The sequence below is a fragment of the Choloepus didactylus genome, chromosome X, assembly GCF_015220235.1.
Source record: "Choloepus didactylus isolate mChoDid1 chromosome X, mChoDid1.pri, whole genome shotgun sequence".
Taxonomy (NCBI): Eukaryota; Metazoa; Chordata; class Mammalia; order Pilosa; family Megalonychidae; genus Choloepus; species Choloepus didactylus.
Window position 1 is genome coordinate 8,683,800 of NC_051334.1, and position 24,367 is coordinate 8,708,166.

The 24,367-nt window shown below is 40.5% G+C and overlaps 1 protein-coding gene and 1 long non-coding RNA gene across 2 annotated transcripts in view; one reads left to right on the top strand and one right to left on the bottom strand.

The window, feature by feature from the left end:
• The window catches only part of ARHGAP6 (Rho GTPase activating protein 6), a 550,852-nt gene that overhangs the window by 470,727 nt on the left and 55,758 nt on the right, over positions 1-24,367 (bottom strand). The window lies entirely within an intron of this gene.
• The window catches only part of LOC119523754, a 28,371-nt gene continuing 8,848 nt past the window's right edge, over positions 4,845-24,367 (top strand). Inside the window, exons 1-2 of the long non-coding RNA XR_005214664.1 lie at positions 4,845-5,032; positions 18,624-18,758. This is a non-coding gene — a long non-coding RNA (uncharacterized LOC119523754). The remainder of the gene's footprint in view (positions 5,033-18,623; positions 18,759-24,367) is intronic.

Here is a 24,367-nt window from a genome sequence, read left to right on the forward strand (position 1 = left end):
AAAAGGAAAAATCCTCCAGTTGTCATTTTGCCCACATAAGAAGCCCAGAGCATATCTGGATGATAACACACCAGCTCAACCAGATTGCCAGAGAACCAGATGCTCTCAATGTTTTATGTGAAAAAAAAAATCTTGTATTCTATTTCCTAGACTCTGGGCCCAGGAACAAATAGTAAAAACCTCAGTGTTTCAGCAATATAACAAAATGTTTTATAAAATTTCAACATGTACAGCAGATATTGTTGATGTCCCGCCTTGACCTTCACTCTACCTGTGGAAGGCTGCCTACTGGGAACACTTGGAACTCTCTGCCTGAGGGCTTTTTCTGGCTGAAGGAGCAAAGTGTCCTTGCACAAGGCAGGCTGGAAATACCAGAAAGTTAATGCCCCTGGAAGCAGCCCTCACCAATGACAAATGCGGTGTTGGTTGGTAAATATTTCAACCTCCTTGGCCCCTAATTGGGATAACTCTGAGGCGTATCCTACACTGTCTCCCAAGGTCTTCCTTACTCTCCAGCCCCAGTTATGGTACAGGCAAGCATGTGAGTGCATGCACTGTGTTCTGGAGGTGTTCCCTGGAGACAATAGTAGGAGCAAGATAGGGAAGGGGAGGAAGCCAGAAAGCAGACTACCATTGTGGGCAACTGGGGTTCGAGCCTGCTGGGGAACTCTGGAAGACAGTGTAGAACACACCTCAGTGTTATCCCAACAAGGCTGAGAAAGCTGGAGCATTTATACTCCCAATGCCCACCGGTCATGTGGGCTGGGCGATGAGCCTGGCAGATGTAGACTTCTTGGCACTTCCAGCCTGCCCCATGCACAGCCCATGCAGCCTGTGTGTCCAGAGAGGCAGAGTAGCATGTGCTGGTAGGTGGAAACCAATGGATTGGGGTACAGGGGAATGGCAAATGCTAAGGGGCCACTGACAGCATCTACTACAGAGAGGCGCAAGCCTTCCGAAGGAAGCCCGAGACCAGTCCCAGGGACTGATTAAGGTAAGTCCTCAAGAACAAGTAGGAAGAAGCTGGTTTGGTGGAAGGGCTGTGGGAGAGGAACAGGAGCATGAGCTGGGAGGAAAGTAAGCTGCAGGGGAAACCCATTCAGTGGGAGGGTGTTGGAATTATCCAAAAGAGAAGCAGAGCAGGCTTGATGCCAGGGCAAAGTGGTAGAGTGGGGAGAGGGGACGGATTATGGGACTTTAAAAAAAAAGAATCAAGAAGTAGTGGTGAATGATTTGAGGGCCAAGAATCACAAAAGGGGAGTGATTCTTAGGTGTCTGTTTTGAGACACCAGATGGCTATCCTGTTCGCTGATAGAGGGCACAGTGGGGCAGACAGGGAACATCACCATTTAATTCTTGTAACATGTTGAGTTTGAGGCCGATGGGGTTCCCAAGTAGAGATATGCTGTGCATGTTACTGGTTGGGAACTCAAGAGCAATCTGTACTAAAGATAAGAGATTTGGTATCATCCAAATATGAAACAAAATGAATTCCACAGATATTTTAAATGCCTACTCTGTGTCAGGCCTTGTGTTAGCCAGTAAATATTTGCAGTGGTGAATACAAAGGAAGAAATCACTGCCCTCTTGGAGCTTAGAGGACAGTACAGTTTCTACCAATTACAGATGTTGGCAGACCATGATGGCTGAGAAGATGCCCAGGGAGAACATGAACACTGAGAACAGAAGAACTCAGCAATTCCAACATCTTGAGACAACTAGAGCAAGGAACGCATTTGAAAGAAACCAAGAAAAAATGGCCAAAGGAGTAAATAGCTAAAATTAGAAGATAAAGACTGAAAATCCATAGTAACCTTGTAAAGGAAAGTTTAAAAAAAAGCCAACATAACCCTGTGGGTTTGCTGGTCATAGTGGTGCTATGGGTTGAGGTGTGGAGGGGGTGCTGATCAAAAACTCTAAATGCAGTGAGTTCAAGAGTTGATGAAAAGGGCAGAGAAAAAGACCTGGGACTATTTATATTACAAATATGGACATCATAAATATTGCCTACCACTAGATAGTTTGCTATAACATTAAAATGTAACTAATACTTCAAAAACAAAGTCTTATCTTGGCTCCTTCTGATATATTTCTAACTTGTTCCTTAGATCATGATGTATCTATCTCAACAAGAATAGTAATACCTCAAATTCATAGAATGCTTTAGAGTTTAAAAAACAAAACATATGCCTGTGTATCTATCAGGATTCTTGTTTGCAAGCAACAGAAATCTGACTCCAACTTAATAAAAAAAGGAAACCTCTGCATTTTCAACCTTTGAGACTAGCTCTAATACCCCATTCCAAAGTCTAAGATAGCATCTTGGGCCTTCAAATCAATGACTCCTTTCTATCTCCCCTGTTCAGGCACATGGCCCAACTAAGCTATTTCATGCCACCAGCCCTTGGGACCCAGCCTGGTCCAGCTTCAGATATTGAATCCCCCAAGCATTTACCTCCAGCTTCACCAGACCTTAGCTCATGTCAATATCTACTTGTATCATTTTGTGACTAATGGCCATCTCCAAGACTAGACTGTGAGCACCATGATAACAGGGATTTTGTTTGCTTTATTTACTATTGTGCTTAGTACATCATAGGAGCTTAATAAATGTTACTGAATGAATCACAGGACCTGAAATATTCTTTATCTTCCCTGATTTGCTCAGGTATCACTTCCTACATGAAGTTTTCCCAGACTAATCACGACCAAAGTGATTTTCTCATTTATCCCTTTCTTATGGCACATGCATCACCGCCATAGTACATGAAAACATAAGGAACAGGGCCGGTGGACTTTTGCGGCCCAGAGGCATTAGGAGGATGAATCAGGGAAAGGAGAACATAAAGTTCAGAAGAGGAAAAGAATGAAACAAGAGAAAAATGAAAACCTTGATTAGTGAATTAAGCTGAAGAATGAAAAACCATGGGTCAAAAAGTTAACTATGTTTATTGGTCAGCTTTGTTTATAATAATATTACATAACAAATAACCCCCAAATCCCATAGCTCACAACATTAATTTCTTGCTCTGTCTCAGGCTGTGGTAAACTGGGTTTGGTTCTAGCCTTCAGGTTGAGTCATGGTCTGTTCTATCAAGCCAAGACTGAAAGGGCAATGGCTACCTGAGACATGCTCTCATCATGGTAATAGCAGAAGATCAAAGATCAAGCCAAACCATGCAAGCCTTTACTTGTATCACATCCACTAACATTCCATTGGCTAAAGCAAGTCATATGGCCAAGCCCAATACCAACGGGGTGAGAAAATACACTCTGCCCACTCTAGTGCACTGCAAAATCACATTACCTGGGAGGGAGAGAAGAATTGAGACTACAACCCAAGTTAGCACACTGTACAAGGAGCCCATCACTACAGCCTGCAGAAGAACACAACTCAAGCACCCAAAACACATTTTGGTGAGGAACGGTTTCATGGGGAGGGCAGAAATGAATGGCTTAGTCACTGAATTGCACAAGAATGGGAACCTCTGGCACTTAAATCACAAAGCAGCTCCAAGTTTCAATTGGGAATTAGGAAGCTGGGTTCTACAAATATCCAGAAATTCCAGTGTCCTTATGAAATCTATACACTTCATGCAGGGTAAAACTGTTATTTACTGTTTAACTGGACTCAAACCTGGCCTACGTGGAGCCTCCTCCAATACCCCCACCCTCATGAAATAGCAGCATCTCTGGGGTCTTAGATTACGTCCTCTGAAAACAGAATGCTTACCAGGGAGTCCTCGGGGAAGATATACCTACGAAGAAGTGAGAAAGGTAGAATCAGGCAGAGGGAGGAGATGACCAGCAATGCTGTCACAACGGAGGCCTGAGCCAAGCCTCCAAGGAGCTCTGAAGCTGGAGTAGCCCTTCCGAGTTATCCCAAATTGGACAAAGGAGGCCAGGCCTTTGTATCCCCTAATCAGCCAGTGGATGGTCTCAGATCACCCTCTCAAGGGGAGTGTAACCTTGAGAGAGGCCGTTCCCTGAGGCCAAGGGCAATTCCAGTGAGGGGCTCAGCTATGTGCCTTCAGAGAACATTCCCAGCAGCTTGGGGATGAGTGGGGTGCCCCTGAAGGGGGGCTGGGTGGAGCAGCACAATAACCATGATAGTTGGTGTGCACAAATCTGCTTGGGAAACGATGCTAGGTAACTGGAAGAAGAGAGAGGCGTCCAGGATTGTGCCCAGGGGCCAGGAGAAGGGAGGAGAAGACTGGAGGAATGTTCTCCATTTGGTTCCTAGGGTGATTAGGTTGGAGTTCTGGGGTTGAGGGCCCTTATTCTTCCAAGAGACGATCTACACATAAACCTCAGGTCAAAATGACAAAGCCTGGGGAGCTCTGGAGCCGGGGAGCTGTTCACTTTTCCCTCCTTCTTCATGGAAACCAGCAGCATGCTAGCATGAAAGGGACTGGGAACTTGGGAGCACCCAGTAGAGACACTGGCATTCTGCTACAGGGCAGGAGTTGGAATGAGGCTGTGTGAATCAGGTAGCATCTCCTACCTGGCCAAGGCTGGACCTCGCCCCTTGCCCCTCCCCCAGGCATTCCTCCCATAGCTCCTTGGAAGCATGCTAAGCTTTGGGTGCAGAACCCTGAACACTGCCCACCCTGGCACATTTGTTTTGAGAAAAGAGCAGACACCAAGAGGTTTTCCCAAATTTGATATGCAGGGCCCTGGCATTCAGCCAGTTCTGTTCTGCAGCCTTATATAACCTGTTAAATGGTTGCCATAGGTGCAGACACACTTGAATGAACTTCTTGCCAGTCTCACTGTCTGTCACGAGGTGGCTGCAGTTCTCTGTAAGTCGCCCTAATAAATGCTTTTGGACTGACCACCCTGGCAATTAACACCTCTGTCTTCAGAATCTCAACTGGCCCCACTGTAGGGCAGTTTGGGGCAGTCCCATCAGGGTCTTCCCCTATTTCTCCTTTCAGGGCAAGTCTTGCTGCTGGATCAGCAGGATGCAACAGAGGCCTCACCAAGTGGACTTGGCAGGAAGTGAGAAATGGGGCTGGAGAGAAAGAACAGGGTGAGTACATGGTGGTGATGGCAGCTAACTAGTCTGTAGTACTTGTGCAACACCTCTCTGGACACCTCCCCCAAATAACAAGACCAGTAAGATTCTGCTGCCATATGAGGGGATAGGCAGGCATTTGGGTGCTAGATCTTTTCTGTTAAATGACTCACTGTAACCTTGAACTACTAGAGCTACTCTTCTGCTCCTATTATCCTGGAAACACTGAGAAATGTAAGCCTGTCTCCAAGAAATATTCCATGTAGCTAATGTGATGGGGCAATAATAATAATAAAAACATTTGAGTACTTACAGCTTCCTCACAACCCCTGAGAAGATGGAGTGTTTCTTGCTTGGAGAGGTCAGGGTCTGGTCTTTGTCTGTACTGATTTGAGTAATGGGTAGAAACAAGAACTGAGAGAAGCCCAAAGAGAGCTAGATCTATATCAGAGCCAAGAGCAAGCCCATCCCAGGGAGAAAAGGATAGATCCAGAAAGAAAGTGGGAGAACAGTGCTGGGAGAGACACAAGATCTCTGAGTAGACAGAAGAAAAGGAGGAGAGGGCAAGGAAGAAGATAGTGGGGAGGACAGAAAAAGGCAATTACCTGAAGGCAATTACCATGCTGTGATGAGTATAATTTGGGAGTATAATTTGGGAATTTAGAATATTGAAGATTTATGGAATGTTTTCATTGTGCCATGCAATTTAATGTTTTCATTGTGCCATGCAATTTAATTTCACTTTACGGAAGACTGCCACAAAGATTTACATTGCTTTTTGAAAAGGAAGTTAGGCTTAAAACGTACAGGGTTCCTACTTGGAATGATGGACATATTTAGGTAATGGATGGTGGTGATGGTAGCACATTGTGAATGCAATTAGCAGCACTGAAATATATATCTGAATATGATTAAAAGGGGAAATGTTAGATTGCATGTATGGTAACAGAATAATTTTTAAAAAATCCATGGAGCTACACTACACGAACAGTGAGCCCTAAGTTAAACCATGAACTTTAACTGACAGTACAATTATAAAAAAATAGTAACAGATGATCCACACCAATGCAGGGTGTTGGTGGGTGAGGTGGTATATGGAAATCTTGTATTTTATGCATGATTGTTCTGTAAACCCACAACTTCTCTAATAATTTTGTTTTTAATTTACGTTGCCTTTTCAACTTTGAAGTTTGTTAGGTTTGTATCTGTTTGAATGTGACGTCAGTTGGACTGGATAGGAAGTGACTTAGCTTTATCCAAGTTACCCAATGAAGCAAGAGAACTAATAGTACAAGGATAGAAGTGCTACACTTAGTGGATTTCCTTGTGATGGTTCTAAGTCATCTTGCATTTTTATTAAGCTCTTTGCTATGTACGTGCTCTAATTCTGATACCCCTAGAAGGCTCTCTTCTTGTATGTTACACTTATTAATAATGTGTGCATGTTTTATGATCTCTTTGAGGGCAAGGGTTGCCCGTGCAGATCCAAGGTTCTTAGCAGTCCTTATCGAGCATGGGATCAGTGAACAAAGCCTGACAGAATGAAAGAATGGATCCTGTTGGGGCCACATCATTAGTTAACGTGAAACTGAAATCAGTGGCCAGGGTCTCCCTTAGGCATAATCTAGGGAAGTGCAGTGGGAACATCCTATTAGTGTGAAAGACACTTTTCATCTTTTGAGGTTCAGTTTTACTTTTTTTTTTTTTTTTTTTTTTTTTTTTTTTTTTTTTTTTTCATTTTTATTGAGATTGTTCAGATACCATACAATTATCCAAAGATCCAAAGTGTACAATCACTTGCCCCTGGGTACCCTCATACAGCTGTGCATCCATCACACTTAATTTTCGTTCAATTTTTAGAAACTTTTCATTACTCCAGATAAGAAATAAAGTGAAAGATGAAAAAAGAAAAAAAGAAAAGGAAACTCTAAATCTCCCCATCCCTAAACAACCCCCCTCAATTGTTGACTCCTAGTACTGATATAGTACGCTTGTTACTGTTTATGAAAAAATGTTGAACTACTACTAACTGTAGTATATAGTTTGTAATAGGTATATAGTTCTTCCCTATATGCCCCTCTATTATTAACTTCTAATTGTATTGTCATACATTTGTTCTGGTTCATGAAGTGATTTCTAGTATTTGTACAGTTGATCATGGACATTGCCCACCATACAATTCAGTTTTATACATTTCCATCTTTTGACCTCCAACTTTCCTTCTGGTGACATATATGACTCTGAGCTTCCCCTTTCCACCTCATTCACACACCATTCGGCGCTGTTAGTTATTCTCACATCTTGCTACCAACACCCCTGTTCATTTCCAAACATTTAAGTTCATCCTAATTGAACATTCTGCTCATACTAAGCAAGAGCATCTACATTTCTTCCACAAGGCAGGAGGGAGAGTCAAAGAGGGTAGAGAGGAAAAAGAAAGAGGAAACAAAAAAATGACAGCTAGGAAGCAGCAAAAGGAAAAATAACCTTAAATCAAAGTAGAATAAAGAATCAGACAATACCACCAATGTCAAGTGTCTAACATGCCTCCCCTATCCCCCACTCTTATCTGCATTCACCTTGGTATATCACCTTTGTTACATTAAAGGAAGCATAATACAATGATTCTATTAGTTGCAGTCTCTAGTTTATGCTGATTGCATCCCTCCCCCAATGCCTCCCCATTTTTAACACCTTGCAAGGTTGACATTTGCTTGTTCTCCCTCGTAAAAGAACATATTTGTACATTTTATCACAATTGTTGAATACTCTAGATTTCACCAAGTTACACAGTCCCAGTCGTTATCTTTCCTTCTTTCTTGTGGTGTCTCACATGCTCCCAACCTTCCTCTCCCAACTGTATTCATAGTTACCTTTGTTCAGTGTACTTACATTGTTGTGCTACCATCTCCCAAAACTGTGTTCCAAACCACACACTCCTGTCTTCTATCACCCTGTAGTGCTCCCTTTAGTATTTCCTGTAGGGCAGGTGTCTTGTTCACATAGTCTCTCATTGTCTGTTTGTCAGAAAATATTTTGAGCCCTCCCTCATATTTGAAGGACAGCTTTGCTGGATACAGGATTCTTGGTTGGTGGTTTTTCTCTTTCAGTATCTTAAATATATCACACCACTTCCTTCTTGCCTCCATGGTTTCTGCTGAGAGATCCACACATAGTCTTATTAAGCCGCCTTTGTATGTAACGGATTGCTTTTCTCTTGCTGCTTTCAGGATTCTCTCTTTGTCTTTGACATTTGATAATCTGATTATTAAGTGTCTTGGCGTAGGCCTATTCATATCTCTTCTGTTTGGAGTACGCTGCGCTTCTTGGATCTGTAATTTTATGTCTTTCATAAGAGATGGGAAATTTTCATTAATTATTTCCTTTATTATTGCTTTTGCCCCTTTTCCCTTCTCTTCTCCTTCTGGGACACCAATGATACGTACATTATTGTACTTTGTTTCATCTTTGAGTTCCCGGAGACGTTGCTCATATTTTTTCATTCTTTTCTCCATCTGCTCCTTTGCGTGTAGGCTTTCAGGTGTTTTGTTCTCCAGTTCCTGAGTGTTTTCTTCTGCCTCTTGAGATCTGCTGTTGTATGTTTCCATTGTGTCTTTCATCTCTTGTGCTGTGCCTGTCATTTCCATAGATTCTACTAGTAGGTTTTTTGAACTTTTGATTTCTGCCGTATACATGTCCAGTGCTTCCTTTACAGCCTCTATCTCTTTTGCAATATCTTCTCTAAACTTTTTGAATTGATTTAGCATTAGTTGTTTAAATTCCTGTATCTCAGTTGAAGTGTACGTTTGTTCCTTTGACTGGGCCATAACTTTGTTTTTCTTAGTGTAGGTTGTAATTTTCTGTTGTCTAGGCATGGTTTCCTTGGTTATCCAAATCAGGTTTTCCCAGACCAGAACAGGCTCAGGTCCCAGAAGGAAGAAATATTCAGTATCTGGTTTCCCTGCGGGTGTGTCTTAGAAAATTGCTCCACCCTTTGATGCCTCAGGTCACTGTGCTTTTCTGCCCAGCAGGTGACGCCTGTTAGCCTATAATTCTTGACTGGTGTGAGGAGGTATAGCTGTGTTCCCCCAGGCTCTGGGGTCTGGTTCTGAATGGAAAGGGCCTCACCCCTTTCCTCCTAGAGAAGACAGAGCCCCCAGGTGGAGGTCATTAGCATTTCAATGGTCTCGCTCTCTGCTTGTGGTGTCACCACCCTTCCCAGAGTCACAGCCCTGGAAACTGAAAATGACTGGGGCTTTCTCCACTGAGCCAAAGAAGAAACAGATAGTCCCCTTCAGACCGAGTCCAAGGCGACCCTCCAGCTCTCCCAGGTCAGTCGTCACCCAAAGCCTCTGTATGTTTTTTGGGGCTGCGTACCTGTAGTGAGCAGTTCACACTCGCTACTTAAAACCCCAGTTGGAGCTCAGCTGAGCTGTATTCGCTTGCTGGGAGAGAGCTTCTCTGTGGCACCATGAGGCTTTGCAGCTCGGGCTATGGGGGAGGGGGTCTCCCGACCTGGTTCCGCAGGTTTTACTTACAGATTTTATGCTGTGTTCTCGGGCATTCCTCCCAATTCAGGTTGGTGTATGATGAATGGATGGTCTCGTTTGTCCCCCCGCAGTTATTCTGGGTTATTTACTAGTTGTTTCTGGTTTTTTGTAGTTGTTCCAGGGGGACTACTTAGCTTCCACTCCTCTCTATGCCGCCATCTTGCCCGAGTCCCAGTTTTACTTTTTAAAATCTTAAAACTCCACCTGGATCTAATACGTAAATATATTCATCATTTAATTCATGTGCCACTTCCACGTCAAATGAAACCTACTGGCAGGAATAGTTTGAATGCTTAATTATGTTAGGAAGACCACTTAGCAAAACATAGATATTGCTCAAAATGTAGTGATTAATCATGCCACATTGTGAAATCACCTCAGTCAATGCTTAATTCTCTCCAGTCTGTTTCTAATTTCCTTTGTTCTTCTCAATTCCCAGAGCATGATGCTCAAATACTTCTCCCTCAGTAACAATTAATTTGATTTAGTGAGATTTTTGTTCATACAGTTGTTAATTCATGAACTATATTCATAGTTCCTATGAGTTTTATCTATTATATTTAAAATACTGATAGTATCTTAATTACAAACTTTAAATGCTTAGCTGTTACTTGCAGACAGAATGTATAAGAATCTGTATAAACGTATTGCTGGCAGCCTATGCTTTTTTGCTCCTTCGAATCTTGAAAATTGACAGTTCTCCCTATTCCTGAATTTAATGCTGCCTTATGAAGAAACTCATCTCCCTTATTATGGTCTCCACCATCTTAAGTGATAATATCCACAGAAGTCCATAGTCATGACACGACCATGACTTGTGTGGTCAGTTTATGGAGCTCATTTGTAGGCAGCATTTTCAGTTGGGAGTTCATCGCAAGAGGAGGATCTGGAAATGAGTGACTATAAAAGGAGAGATCACTGGTAATGAACACAGCACAGTAGTTGACTCCACGCCTTTTATTTGTTTAAAGCAAGCTGAGAAGATATTCCCATCATTAACTAATCAACGTTCAGACAGGTCAGGTGACGTTGGAGTTGCCCAGCAGAAAAATTCATGAAGTCAACAGAATTAGAATTGCAGGCAAAGTAACTGACAATTTGAGGTTACGTTTGAGATTTTAAATCTCCATCGTCCTTTTTAGGAATGTAAGCTAGCTCTTATTCCTGGCAGCTTGGTTACTGTTAAATCAAGGCATGTATAAAAGTATAGTGTGTCACAGCGATCTTATATTCTACTTTAAATTTATGTTTAATTGCAGCCAAAACGCTGGGCCAACAAATAACTTGTAATCTTCTGGCTTCCTTCAACAATGTTTTGAGTGAACCAGAGCAAAAGCTTAACAGCTCAACTGACACTACAGGCTACAAAGAAAAATAAGGGGAAAATAATCGCATTTTAGTCCTTCTTAGGGTATTTGCCTCAAAAATACTGACTTAAGAATTAAATCAGCAATCTGTATGTAATTATAACTTGAGGATAAAACAGACTATTATTTTTAAATGTTTTGTCCTCTTTCCTGGAAAAAAATACAAGCCCAGTTTTCATTAACCTACCATTTATTACCATTTCATAAATATATTTCAATGTTAGCAAGTGATATTTCACAGCTACAACTCTAGAGTAAGTGCTGGACAATCATGCAAAAGTGGCAGGATTTGTTAACACGGTGGCTGAAATGATACTCTTCCTACAGAAGCCAACAAATTTAAGTAACAGAACAATGTTATCAATGAGAAAATCATGTTCCACAAACATTTTAGGGCTTAAAACAGTAAAAGATGTCATTTTTTTCTGTTCTGTAAAATTGGATAGTGGAACATATTAAATATGAGTACCTTGCCCATTGCTGGGTGCAAAATAAAAGTCTAATGAAACTTGGACCACCCAAACCTTCACCACCATTATCAACACTATCATCAGCAGCACCACCACCATACCCACCAGGGAGTGGCATGGGGTCCCAGGAGAAGGCACACAGGCTTTGGAGCTGGACAAGTCTGGCTGTGAGTCCTCACGACTCCACATCATTTCTGCTGTGTGGTCTTTGCCCACCTAGGGCACAGCCGGACACCTCTGTAGCTTCCTGAATGGCAGACGATAGTACTTTAGAAAGAAATTCCTGGCCTGGAATAATCATCACAGCAATGTCCGGAGGCAGAATGCCCAGGGCTCAATAGATCTGGGTTGCTAACCTGGCGCTCCATTATTTCTGCCTAGCGGGCCTGGGGAAAGTTCCTCAACTTCTCAGAGCCTTAGTTTTTTTATTTATAAACTCACTATCTTAGTTTGGAGTCAATCAAAAGAAGACCCTGAAAGGATGTGAATTCAGGTAGTTTATGTGAGGGATGATCTCAAGAAGCCAAAGGGAGGGAGTGGGGAAAGGAAGGCAGAGGAGGAAGAAAAGCCAGTGAAAGGTGCATCAATGAGTGGGTTACTGCCGTGGACAGGTGGGGGCTCAATCACACCAGGGCCCCTCTGAGAAACCACGAAGAACATAACATGCCTCAGAATCACCCACTGGAGAGGAGGACGCCGCAGCACTTTTCTATTTAATTCCATCCACAATTGGTAGAGGGTTACCCGTGGGGGTATTAGCCCCCCTCGGCACTTCTGGGTTGCCCAGGTAGCAAAGCAGGCTCCTGGGATGTCAGAAGAAGCCCTGAGGCAGATAAAAGAAGGAGAAGGAGAAGTCAGAGGAGGGCCGTTGAGGTGAAAACTAGAAGGAGGAGGGAGAGAGGAGGAGGGGGGAAAGAGGAGGAGGAAGAAGAGGAGGAGGAGGAGCTACCAGGTAGTTTTTTTTTAAAAAAAGACATCCTTTAAATACTATATTTCCATTATTCAAAATAGCTATAATTTCCTTAAACTGAATGGTTTGATCAAGGTGGAAAAATCAGTGATGGCTGCCTGTCACAGACCCCTTCCTACAGGAGCCAACAAGACACTTATTTTCTCTAGGACTTACTATCCACTCATCTACCCAGCCCGCCCTACTCCAGGGGTTGGACCCCTGTTTGTCCCATGTAACACTACTGCCCTGGTCACAGCTAACTGAACTGGCCAAACACAGTTCTGCACCTGAAAATCAGGACTGCAAGGCTGAAGGGCTACTGGCAGCTTCTGCAGGCAGTGGGGCCCGTGTGGTAGAACCTCTGCGGGGAAGCTACTTTCTGGCCACTGTGGGAACTGCAAATCTGAGAAGGATGGTGAACAGTGAAAGATGAATAAAGCAGATGCACAGTGATGAGAGAATCTGGACTAGTACATGGAGAATTCTAATTTTAGGTTCCAGTCTCTTCCTGAAATCTGGCTTCATCCCTGCTCTTGGGATCTGTGGATACCCCTATATACTTTTATGAAATATCCTTTAGCAGTTTAGACTGGCTTTGGTTACTAGCAATCAGAACTTTAACTAATTGTTCCTGGAAGCCCTGTCAGAACTTCTTACAGCAGGTAATAAAAGACAAATTTGGGGTGTTTCACACAACATTTCTTCATGGGCATTTCTTTTCTATAATCAAACTGTAAGGTGTTAGAGCATCAGTCCCAACATAGTCCTGGGACTGTAGTTTGTGACCAGGTTGTCATTGGGTGGAAAAATGGGAATGGAAGAGTCAACGTTTGGCATTGTTTGATGGATTTGGACTAAAGCCTGCTTGCCTTCCACCCCATCCCCGACCCCCAGGTTCCTGAGAGAGCTCCACGCACAAAGAAAACTAGCAAAATAGACAAGGTTCTACTTCATTTTTCCTGGGTCTGTTGCTAATAACCCCAGATGAAACCTGGAGCACTTGGCAAGAAACACGAAGGTTTGGGTCTTCAGGCCATCGGGGTGCTACATGCAGGGTCCACTGCATGGGCACATGTGTTCAGTCTATCAGAGGGCAAGCAACTTAGCTGGTGGCCCCCACTTCCCTACATGACAAACTCGGCAAACAGGACCTTTCCATGGCCTATGCAGCCACCTCCATCCCAACTTTGATCTCAAGGACATGCTGGATGACACACAACACTCCAGCAGGATCACAGTCATTATACTTCCTGGACACTCCAACTCCAGCTTTCTCCCTCAATAATCAAGAAGGGGATTGTTTTCAGGAAAGCCCCTCCAACCCAAAATGATTGTAAAAACCTTTATGGGTCAAGAGAGGCAAGGACAAAGAACACAAAGATTCATGACAGTGAATGGTATAGCACATGCATTCTCAATGGGGTGTTATCACCACTAAGGGGGTAGAAATTGATTCTTGGGGGAGGTGAAGAAAACTTACTCTTTTGATGCACACAAAGCTCTGTGCAGGCAGGCTGCTAAGAACTCTCAGCTGGCCCTTTCTCCTGAGAACTGCCCTTGGCACAAGGGGACCACCTTTCCCAGGAAGGCTATGCTCCCAACTTCCTTTTTTTTTTCCTATCTCCTCCATGCTTTGCTCCATTTCCCTGAATGCTGTGCTAGTCTATGCACTTCTACTTTTTGTACCCTCTTTCCTCTAATTCACTGTCTGCTTGCAATCTGAACCTTCTCTTTACAGTTTCCTGACTTTTTCCAAGCACCACTTACATCTGAATATTCTATTAGTTTCTATGCCTTTTCCTCCTACTAGTCTTGTAAGCAATCTGAGGGAAAGAACCTCGTCTCATTCCTTTTTGTACTCGCAGGACCTCAAGTGTTCAATAAATGTTAGGTCCAAAGTAATTTGCAGAACATCTTTGCAAGATCTTTGGGAAGACTTCACCCTATGAGAGCGAAGAAGTCCATAAAGCAACTCCCAATTGCTTCAATGTTGGGTCTCTACACTGAAAACACCCAGTTCTATTTATACTTGGATTCTCACTAGCACTCACATCCAGAAAAAATAGAACACCACAATACCCTGTCCAAGCTATAATCGAACTGTAATAAACAGAACATTTTAAAAATAAAGCCAAACATCATGAGAAAATATGTCATGATTGAAATAGCTGTACCTAAATTCAAGTGCAGAACATAAACAAAATATAAGCAACTCTTATGGAGTTGTTTCATGTACAGTTTCTTTTATGGGACTCATACAGACTAGATACTACTTTACCCACTTTAAAGAGGATGCAAGTATTTTAACAAGTTCACATGGCTCCTTCAAGGTCACAGTGTATTGTAAATTGGCCCAGGCCCATGCATGGTTACATTGATTTGCACTACATACCAGGTGCTACAGGTAGAAATCAATAAAGAGTAAAAGAGGAGGCTAAGGAATAAAAACAAATTTTCCTATATAACAGGCTTTGTTCATACACAATACCATGTGTCATAGATAATTAAATACATGGGCATTACTCAATCTGAGCAACTGAGATTCCCTACATAAAAGCAAATTGCCATGTGAGAATAACAAATTACATAGATGAGGAAGGCATTTTATCTAAACACCTAAGCGGAAGCAGAAGCATGGTCCTGTAAGTCCTTCTGCTTTTCTATAACGTTTAAACTCGTGGGATTACCAGGCCAGTTCTTTATTTGAAGACCAACACTGTTCACAGTCCTCTGGGAGTGAGTGGATGGCTGGAGAGTTAATCCTTTGGATCCTATCACATTTCATGGAAGGTGGGCTTTAGTAAAAAAAGAAAAATAAAGCAGGAGGGATTAATAACACACTAATCTCCTTAGTAACTAGGCTAATTTATGAGAACTATAAACTTTAATCTATCTTCAACTTGAAAAGCAGAGAACATAAGTCAACCAGAAAAGTATTTATGGCTAGCTACCAAAATTAAAATTGATTCTCTTTTGGGCAGAAGTAGCAAGAGCCCTGGACTGGGGGGTGGGAAAGACAAGGGATCTAGTCCCTGTTCTGGAACCAAGATTCCAGGCAGCTTTAAGCAGTCTCTTGGGCTCTCAAATATTGGAATGTTGAAGTACTTGGGTGTCCCTAAAGCTCTTTAGAATTCAAAAAAAATCTATACTTAAACATTAATATAGGTTTGTCTTAGTAATTTCACTCTTACTGAAGTACAAAAACTTAACTTATAAAGGCATGTAAACCTTAGGTTGGATCCTCAACAAGGCATGGCAGGTGACTCTGAAAAAGAGCAGCATGATTTGTCCTATGGTTTATTTAGTGTTGAGGGATTTCATGTCTTCACATGGCTTATAGTGACAATGTTGACAGGGATTGCTGACCTTTAACAAAATAATTTGTATTACGTTTAGCCAGAAATCTATGTGTGATGAAAAGTATGGTCCAAACAACAGATCAGCATATCAGCTTCAGCAGCTTTGCCTCCCCCCTTCTTCCTCGCAGTCCCCTTCCCCTTTTCCTATCCCTCTCCAATATCATTAATGAAAACCAAGGCTTAGCTATAAATAGGCACTGGAATTGACTTAACTAAGTTTAACATGGGAGGAAAGGGTTGGGGTAGGTTCCAGCTTGGCTACATTTAGCTTCATTCCTGAAGATTTTCCAGCAAGGTCTAAACCTCCCGCTGCCCTATTCCTTCTCCCTTGCAGACTACACTGTTCTGCATTATAACTTGCAGGCAGCACCTTCCTTTGCTCTATGTCTTTCTTTGAAAGACAATCTCCTTATTTTCCTAATTTGTGACATGCAATGCCTGTGTTTGGTCCAACAGAAATAATGCATAAAGTCATTCAGAGATGCCCATATATGTTGTTCAAAAACGTCTAGAGATTTCAGTTAGTCGCAGCAATACTCCAAAAACAAAATTTGGCTAAAAATGAAGCAGGTTTATGTAGGCTTTTGTTACAAAAGAAGGAGGAGGAGGAGGAGGAGGAGGGCAGTGGTGGGGGGAGGAGACGGAAGAGGAAGAGGCAGCGGCAGCAGCTAAAGGATAATCAAGTTGGGGCAGGCAGATAATAATATAAGATGGCACCTACATGAGTTGAACTACCAACAAGAGCAATGAAAATCATCAAGCTATTTTTATGGTAAAACTTTCTTCCATGACTTTTGGTCAAGAAAGAGTTATTTTAAGTTCATGCCGTGTGGCGCCCCCCTTGCTCCAACATGTGGATGTGATAAATGAAATATAAAAAAAAGAACACCAAAAAGACAATGCCATAAGGACCAAACTCCACTTTGTCTAGTTTATGGATGGATGTGTAGAAAAGTAGGGGAAGCAAACAAACAGACAAAGGTACCTAGTGTTCTTTTTTACTTCAATTGCTCTTTTTCACTCTAATTATTATTCTTGTTATTTTTGTGTGTGTGCTAATGAAGGTGTCAGGGATTGATTTAGGTGATGAATGTACAACTATGTAACGGTACTGTAAACAATCGAAAGTACAATTTGTTTTGTATGACTGCGTGGTATGTGAATATATCTCAATAAAATGATGATTAAAAAAAAAAAAAAAAAAAAGACAATGCCAGAATACAAACTAAGATAAACTTTCCCAGGGACCAACAGAGGTGAGTGTGACTGAAGCCACAACCTGCTGGGTGCTGGGCCCCAAATCAGGCAGTGGGAGCCAGGGGGGTTAAAAGCCCTCTGCTTAACATGAGCTGAACCCAGACTCCAGGCTTGAAGATGAACTGGATTGGGTGACCTCTGCTTGTTAAAAGACATTCAAATCAACTATTGCCAATCAATTCCAGGGTTTACAGGTTGTACTGGTAGTTCTTAAGAGAATGGGGGTTGACTTTGGCCCTCAAGGGACATTTGGCCATGTCCAGAGACATTTTGGTTGTAACAACTGGGGAGTCAGCTACTGGCCTCCAGTGGGTGGAGGCCATGGATGCTGCTGAACACCCTACAATGCACAGGACAACCCCACCCCCCACCAAGGAATCATCCAACCCCAAATGTCAATATTGCCCCTGTTGAGAAATCTTGGGATATTTGACAGTGAAGACCTAAGGAGGCAGGAGGCATCAACACAGCCTCTGTCTAGACCAAGATCTGAACCAAGCTGCTGCTCCTGGCATGCAGACTGACTATGCAATATTGCTCATATCTTTATAGAGAAGGAGCTCCAAACTACCAGGGGATCAGGGGGAAGTCAACTAAAAAATGGCACACAGGAAGAGATGAACACACATACACAGACAGAGGGACAGAGTGAAAGTGGAAGAACAAATGAGCAAGAGAGATTTAAAGAACAACGAAAAACCATCCATTCAAAATTATTAGTCTGTAAACTCAATTTCCAAAACTCATCAAGAAACGTAACACTGAAAAAGATAGTAATATCAATATTCAGAATACAAATTCACTCTGATGGAATGAGTTTTATGAAACAGCTTGACAAAGACTTTAAAACAAGTGTGCTCAGAATGTATGGGGAGCTATAAGGTGAAATCACATCTATAGAAATAAAAAGAATTATGGCACAAAATCAGGCAGAAAGGAGAGAGGGACAGTTAAATATAAGAAGAGACAAATTAAAACTCTGAAAAATAATTATAGTTGCAAAAATTAAAAATCCAAAAGATGGGATAATCTTGAGACTTGAAGCAGGTGAAAAGTGAATTGCTGAATTAGATTTCAATACCCCCAAGTTTTACCCAAAACCCATCAAAGACAGAAAAAAAATTGAAATAGCAAAAGAGCATTTAACAAACAGCTCAGGTAGTTTGAGAGGCTCCAACTTCAGAGAACTGTGAACCTCTTATTAGAGATTCAGGGGAAAAAAAATGTCCAGAACAACTGAAAAGCAATATTTGAACACAAATAGCCAAGAATTTTCCAGAATCAAAGAAAAAGCTGAAAGTGCCCTGTGATGCTAAATACAAATGAATCTTATAATTAGACGTATTTTAGCAAAACTACAAAATACCAATCTTAAAAGCCAGCAAAAATAACACATAACTTAATCTATAATGAAATGGCTGTCAGACTTATAGCAAACTTCTGATCAGCAATAAGAATTGGCAGAAGAACCTGGAGGAATACCTTTAGAATGATGAGGAAAAATAACTGTCAATATGGGATTTTAATCCCAGATAAACATATACTTTATCATGCAATATTGAGGGCAAAATAATATTATAAAACATGAATATTAAGAATATTTAACACCCACAGACTCTAACTAAAAGAGCTATTAAATGATTTATTTTAGCAGGAAGAAATGGGAATCCAGAGGACGTGCATGTGACAAAGAAACCAAAGTATTTGTTCCTTATTGATGAAAAACAAGTGACATTGCTACGATGGATAATCTGCACAACTCTCAGAAATGCCAGGTGCCCTTGAGGTTGGTAATCTTAATATTTTACCCCGTGCTCCCTACTTTAATACATTACTTTACATTTCACTACGGGGAAAAATTCTATTTTCAAATACTGAGAAGAAAAATAATTTTTGGCAAGGATAAGCATTTAGAAACAAATAGAACAGAATAAATCAATTATAGACAGAAACAAACAACAATGTACCAAACAAACAAAAAGACTCTTCAAAGAAATGGTTAGCAAACATGGGGGGAAAGGAAAGAAATATATACAATAAAAAATGAGAATGGAGAGAACTATTGTATCCTGGATTCTGCACTGTCACAAAACAACCGTGAAAACTTAACTTGGTTACTCTTAAAAAAACAGAATTGAGGGAAATGAAACTCTTTGACGCCTGATCAAAGGGCTTAGTTAATCTAAGATATTTTTGGCTGTCTTAGCATAGATTATCTAGCAGTCACAAGTATAAAATCTAAGCTCTGAAATATATATGGATATAAATTTTAGCCGTTCCCAGGGAATACTTTGCCTTTTTTCCATGTCCTATGCCAAGTTTTTTAGAGTAGATATTCAATAAAGAAAATGGAGACAAAATATACCATATTTTAACAGTCCATATAAAATCTTAGTATTTACAAGTCAGGGAAACATGGTCTATGTTGCTTTTAACATTTCTTGATAAACCTGCAAATGAGTCACTGAACCCTGAGCTACACAATTTAATATAATAAATCCTGAAGTTTTGTATTAATTTTATGCCAAATCTCTAAACAATGCCTGCCTTGTGATATACTATCAATACATTTTCATAAATAAATAAAAGTACATGAAAAATTATAAAATATAAAAGAAAAGCAGAAATTAATGAAATAGAAAACAAGGGTAATAAGAAGATATGCAAAACCAAAAGTTAGTTGTTCCAGTTTGATAAGGGCTGTATGAGAAATTAAAATTAGGGATGTACCTGACAATAAACAAAGATGCCAAAGTCAGAAACAGAGAGTATTTCTAAAAATCTATCATGAACAGGAAGAGTTCATATCACAAATGCAAGGACAGTTCAATGTAAGAAAAAATCTAATAATATAATTCACAACATTAGTAAATTAAAGGTGAAAGAAATGAAAAACATATCTGCATCTCCTTGGACTCTAGAACATGATTCCATAAATTTAATCACTAAGTCAGTATTTTAAAAACCCTCAGCAAACAAAAATTAAAAGTGAGAATTTCCTTAACTTGATAACAGTACCAAAAGCCTAAGAAAATTTTAGTTATCACCACTTTCATCCAAAACTATTCAGAAGGTCATAATCAGTGTAAACAAAATGAAACAAAACTAAAAGTTTTGAGGTATAAAAATTAGAAAGGAAGAGATGAAATAGTCTGTATTGATGAAGATATGATGATCACCCAGATATTGAGCAATTTCTTAAGATAAAAAAATAAGCCACAACCCATAAATAAAATAGTGATTAACTAAACTCTATTAACTATAAAAACTTACAACAAAAGGCATCATAAATGAAGTTAAAATATAAGCTACCGATTGTGAAAACATACAGTCTTTACAACACACATAAGCAAAAAAAATCAGTGTCCATATAAAATGGATAGAAACCAATAAGGAAAAGAGAAAGGATTCAATAGAAAAATAAGTCAAGAATAAGAACAGGAAACTCAGAGAAAAGGAAATCCAAATCACCACTAAATGTATCAAAAATTGCTGAACATCACTAGTAATGAGATAAATGAAAAATATGGCAACATTGAGTTATAACTTCATCTACTTTAAATTGGCCAAAAATTAAGACGTTTGACAGTGTCAGTTTTGTCGAGGGTGCAGAGCAAGAAAATTCTCTTCAGCTACTGATAGGAATATACATTGGTACAATGACTTTGGAGAGTACTTTCGTATAATAGCTAAGAAATTTAAAGATATACCAACATATATCCCAGCAAATCCACTGCTGGTTATCACTCTAAGTCAATTTAGAGAGTCACAGAAAAGTTTTTAAATTTAAGACAGTAGAATTCATCAATATAATCAAGGTAAGTACCACCTAGTCACACACACACACACAGAGTGGGGCAGACTGAGTACCCTGGGAAGGAGAAAAGACACTGGTGAGTCTTCTCCAGGTCAGCAGGTGTGGAGGAGTCAGGAAAGCAGACTGGGCAAGGGGCAACGTCGGGCAGCGATGCAGCCCCAGCAGAAGCCTCAGGCAGCCCCACAACACATTTTAAAGCTAGAATGGCTCTTCAGAGTCATGTGGAATTGAAGCAAGGGGCCCAGGCCATTATCCCTTCCTCACCTCAACCAATTATTACACACATGCTTCCCCCAGGGAGGGGGCCATCAGCCATCAACACTCCCACCATCGGCCAACGCAAGCCTCAGTAGGGAAGGAGAAATCCAGGCATGCCACTACAGCACCCATCACAGGACAGCACAGTGTTTTCATGTAAAAATATGTTTCTTATTAGGAACCACAGTCAAAGAAAAAACCTCTTGCACACATACACAAAGAGACATGTAAGAATCAGCACTGCAATATTATTTGTAATGACAAAAGTTAGGAAGAAATAAATATTCATCAGCAGAAGAGGAGACAAATGAACTAGTATTATATTCATGATTTGGAATACTGTCCCACAATTAGCATGAATAACTAGAGCTATGGTGAGCAAAGAAAATATGTTGCAGAATGATACCTATATTGAGATTTTTTAAAACATGTAAAAAACAGTGGATTTAGCCATGAATACCTAAATACCCAGGTTATAATAAATTGGCTTTATTATGTCTCACCCAATTGTAATGAACAATGACACCTTAGTGGTGACACTGTATTTAGATCAAAGTGATTAGGAACACATTCCTGGATTCAAGTCTTGACTCCGCCACTTAATGGTTGTGTGACTTTGGTCATATTAGCTAATCTCGGGGCCTTGGTTTCCTCATCTGTAAAAGGGAGATACTAATATTACTTATATAGGATTAGTGGGATTACTAAATGCAATAGTTCACTCAGCACCTGGCCTGATAAATAATGAACTCTCACTAAATGATTGCTATTTTTTTTGGAGAAATGGCTTCCCCTATGGAGTCAGACCGCAGCATTTGAGACCTTCAAGTCTTTGGTTACACATTCCGCTCAGAATAAAGCTCTTGTCTCCAAGAAATCCAAATCCTAAAGGTTAGTTTTCTAGTCAACTCGCTGCCTGTTGTCTTTATTTTTAAACTCATAAGTAAACTTTCCTTAACAATGAAATATAAAAAATATTACTGAATGTCACTAAATTTGAGGGAAAAATGAAACAAAGATGAGCCATTTTGTTTGCAATAAACCACACTGCTATCCATCTCTTTTTTAAGTCACAGCTTTGAAAAGGGCTGGCTTATGTAATATTTGAGATTTTAGAGGAAAACAAAATGTACTAGGTGGATCTGACTGTCATCTAAAATGTTTGACATGGGAAAATATTTATGATTCTGCTGTCATGGTTAAGCTTCTGAAATAGAAATCACAAAATGATTTCTCAGACAATTACTTGAAAACTATACAAAAAATTATATTTCTGTTACATTTGAAAGGCCACTGTCCCCCAACATCATCTTCCGATTCAATAAAGGTATAAGTGAATCTGTAAAAAAGGAATTGCATTATTATCTACTGTTGCAGATTTAAAGGAATTCTCACTGAAAGCCTTAGCAGTCTCTTTTCACAAAAGTTTCCTTTTAAAATAGCTACATTCTTTGTATACTTTGCGTCTGCACAAACGGAAGCAAGGCTATGTTCCCTTCTGTGTTACTCTATGACAAGATAGGTCATTGGAGCATAAGAGAATCTAACCATACAAAATGTTAGGTACCACGAGGAACTAGAAGTGATAAGCACTTTTCTCTAGAACTCCTCTATAAATGCCACCAAAAATCTACTACATCAAAGTTAGCGGGCAAAGGACTGACCAACTCCTCTTTCCCGACTAATACTGAGCCTTTTCACAAAACGAGTATAAGAATATTTTGGCAAAACTGGAATTGTGTTCTCTGTTTAAATATTTCAGATGCATATAAATATTTCCCACTTTGCTATTAGCAGGAAGCAATGATATATACTAGACATTCCATAGCTTACAACCAAGGCTAATTTTAGTCATCTGCCTACAACGAGCAATTATTATTATTATCATGTGGTCATCTCAGAGCTACTGTGTCTTTGTGCGTGTGTGCACACACGCTGGAGGAGTCCTGCAAGTCTCAGATCTTTATATGTCTGTGTGAAATCGGTTAAATTCATCCCAAGGGAGAGTTAAGGAAGGAGGAGACCTTCCTACTCTCCTCCATCTCTACCTCCATCTTCCGTTTTTATCTTTAGGGACTTAAATTCCAATGCATCCCATAATCTCACAGTTCTTCAATTTGCTCAGGTCCAGAGAACTCCCTATTCATTCCAATGGTACCATTCATGACACGTTCACCTTACCCTGAAGAGTTGCCATTATTTGGTAGTACTTGCTCTACCAACGTTCTCTGACTACAAACTTCTAATTTTCAATTTAACATACACCTGGAATCTTTCTAAATCCATCCTTTGTTGTCATTTCTAACACATTTACTCATGCATTCATTCAACAAATATTTACTATTTATACCAAGCACTGTACTTGGAGCCTTGGGGTACAAGAATGAACAAGACCAACATGATCTCTGACATAATTAAGCACTTCTGAATATGATATGGATATTGAATATGATATATACACACATATATACATATATAAACATATATTCACATATATGTATATCTTCATTGGGGCATTGAATTCTAAATACAATTTGCTGCAAGTCATTCCTAACTCTCAAAAGCAGCATTCCATTATTAAAGCCCATACTCCCACAAAGCAGAAGGTAAAACCATTCTTCCTGTGCCCAGGAATAAGCTGATCCCCAGGGCACCGAGTGGCATTGGATGGCTGGGCGGAGGCTCGCCTTTGCACACCCTTAAGTGTCCCCTGCCAAACCTGACCTCATGTTTCAACCACAAACACAGAGCTAATAATAGCTTCTGCTCTTAACTTACAAAATACAGTTCTTAAAGGCAATTTTTGAGAACCAGCCAGATGTCCAAAAGAAAAATTTACAGACCCTAACCAGTAATTACTACCAAAACATATTTCACCCAGCAGGCACACAGCACTTGCAAGTTTTCACCAGCAAAGTCTTCTGAAAAGAATCTGAGGCTCCAGCAACCAGTGTGTGTGTGTGTGTGTGTGTGTGTGTGTGTGTGTGTGTGTGTGTGTGTGTGTGTGTGTGTGTGTGTGTCTCTGCTCACCCTTAGAGGTCAGGTTTATTAATCACCCCCCTGCCAGCTTCTGCTCCCTCAAAGCAGCAAGTAATCTCTGCAAATCTTTTAGAAAGATCAAGAAAAATGCATAACCAAATATTTTCAAACTATATATATATAGTTATTACTAAGTTTTGGCATATGTTTGGTAGCGCTGAAGGAAATATTTATCTAAAGGGCTACATTTAGTTAACAAAAAAAAGTAAGGACCTGAATATTTGTCATCCTTCAAAATTAAAATCTAATTATAACATCTTCATTCCACTCTTCAGACTATC